We start from the raw sequence: 2865 nt of genomic DNA on the forward strand, positions 1-2865 counted from the left end.
AAAGAGGGAAAGGAAATTACTAGATCACAAGGGGAGAATTAGAGAGCTAAGTGATTCCATCAAACAAAACAATATCAGTATCACAGTAGTTCCAAAAGAAGAATAATGAAAAAAAAGGGGCAGAAGGTTTATTTGAACAAATTATAGCTGAGAACTTCCCTAATATGGATAAGGAAATAGGCATTCAAGTCCAAGAGGCACAGAGAACTCCTTTCAAAATCAACAAAAACAGCTCAACACCATGACATACCTTAGCGAAACTGGCAAAATACAAAGATAAAGAGAGAAGTCTGAAGGCAGCTAGGGACAAATGGTCTCTGTAAGGGTAGACACACAAGGATAGTAGCAAACCTGTCTACTGAATATTTGGCAGGCCAGAAAAGAATGGCAGGAAATATTCATTGTGCTGAACAGGAAAAATATTCAGCCAAGAATCCTTTATCCAGCAAGGCTGTCATTCAGAATAGAAGGAGAGATAAAGGCTTTCCCAGACAAATAAAACTAAAGGAGTTCATGACCACTAAATCATCCCTGAGGGTATCCTAAGGGGGACCCTGTGAGTGGAAAGCAGGAAAGACTACAAAGAACCAGAGATATCACTATGAATATGAAACCTAGAGATAAACACAATGGCACTAAATCTTTATCTTTCAATAATCAGTCTGAATGTAAATGGACTAAATGCCCCAGTCAAAAGACATAGGGTATCAGAATGGATAAAACAAAAACAAAAATGGGGCACCTGGGTGGCTCAGTCGGTTAAGCATCCAAATTTGGCTCAGGTCATGATCTCACGGTTCGTGGGTTCGCGTCCCACATTGGGCTCTCTGCTGAAAGCTAGCTCAGAGCCTGGAGCCTGTTTCAGATTCTGTGTCTCTCTCCCTCTCTGACCCTCCCCTGATCATGCTGTCTGTCTCTCCCAGAAATAAAATAAAAAAATTAAAAACAAAACAACAAGATCCATCTATATGCTGCCTACAAGAGACTCAATTTAGACCTGAAGAAACCAGCAGATTGAAAGTGAAGGAATGGAGAACCATCTATCATGCTAATGGACGTCAGAAGAAAGCTGGTGTAGCCATACTTATATCAGACAATCTAGACTTTAAAATGAAAATTGTAACAATAGATGAAGAAGGGCATTATATCATGATTAAGGGGTCTATTCATCAAGAAGAACTAACAATTATAAATATTTATGTCCCCAACATGAAGATACACAAATAAAGAAATCAATTAACCACAAACCTAAACAAATGTATAAATAAAAATACCGTAATTGTAAGTGACTTTAGTACTCCACATATGGCAATGAACAGATCATCTAGGCAGAAAATCAATAAGTAAACAATGGCTTTAAATGACACATTGAACCAGATAGACTTGACAGATATATTCAAAACTTTTAATCCTAAAGGAGCAAAATGCACATTCTTCTTGAGTATACATGGAACATTCTCCAAAATAGATGATATGCTGGGTCAAAAAACAGCCCTCAACAGGCACAAAAAATTGAGACCATACCATGCATGTTTTCAGATCACAATGCCATGAAACTCGAAATCAACCACAAGAAAAAATTTGGAATTTGGTGAGTCTTTATAGATTTTGTATACTAGCCCTTTATCCGATATGTCATTTACAAATATCTTTTCCCATCCCGTTGGTTGCCTTTTAGTTTTGTTGATTGTTTCCTTTGCAGTGCAGAAGATTTTTATCTTGATGAGGTCCCAAGAGTTCATTTTTGCTTTTGATTCCCTTGCCTTTGGAGATGTGTCGAGTAAGAAATTGCTGCGGCTGTGGTCAAAGAGGCTATTTCCTGCTTTCCCCTCTAGGGTTTTGATGGTTTCCTGTCTCACATTCAGGTCCTTCATCCATTTTGAGTTTATTTTTGTGTATGGTGTAAGGTAAACTCAAAATGGATGAAAGACCTGAGACTCTTAAATACTGAGAACAAACTGACGGTTGATGTGGGGGCAGAGGAGACGGGAAAGTGGGTGATAGGCATTAAGGAGGGCATTTGTTGGGATGAGCACTGGGTGTTGTATAGAAACCAATTTGACAATAAATTATATTTACATACATACATAAAATACAAAAAAAATTGGAAAGCTCCCAAATACATGGAGGTTAAAGAACATCCTACCAAAGAATNNNNTTCTCGAAAAGAAAAGAGAGAGGAACCAAATAGACAAAATCACAAATGAAAGAGGAGAGATCACAATCAACATCAAAAAAATACAATTATGAGAGAACACTATGAAAAATTATATGCCAACAAACTGGACAAGTTGGAAGAAATGGAAAAATTCTTAGACACTCAAACACTACCAAAACTCAAATGGGGAGACTTTTAAATACAGAGAACAAACAGGGTTGATGGGGTAGTAGGGGAGAAGGGAAATGGTTGATAGGCATTAAGGAGGGCACTTGTTGGGATGAGCACTGGGTGTTGTATGTATATGAAGAAACATGGGAATCTACCCCCGAAACCNGCTTGTGTGCACAAACTCTCTATATAAATAAACATTAAAAAAAAAGAAATTAGTGTAGAATCTTTGTCTTAAAATTGTTGTGGCTTCAGTTGGGATGTGCACCTGCCTGCCTTTGGCTAGGTCCCTGAGAGCTTTCTTGCCAGAATCATTCCTACTCTCATTTACATTAAGTTTCCTGAGTTTTTTTGAGTACTTGTTCAAATAAGATTTCTTTTTTTAAATTTTATTTTTTATTGAGTTTATTTTCATGGAACATAAAATTAAACATTTTATTTATTTATTTATTTTTTGTGAATATAATTTATTGTCAAATTGGCTTTGTTTGCCTACTACTTTCTCCTCTCTATTCCTGCGTCCTAGAACTCGGACA

The sequence above is a fragment of the Crocuta crocuta genome, unplaced genomic scaffold (genome assembly GCF_008692635.1).
Source record: "Crocuta crocuta isolate KB4526 unplaced genomic scaffold, BGI_CrCroc_1.0 scaffold2175, whole genome shotgun sequence".
NCBI lineage: Eukaryota > Metazoa > Chordata > Mammalia > Carnivora > Hyaenidae > Crocuta > Crocuta crocuta.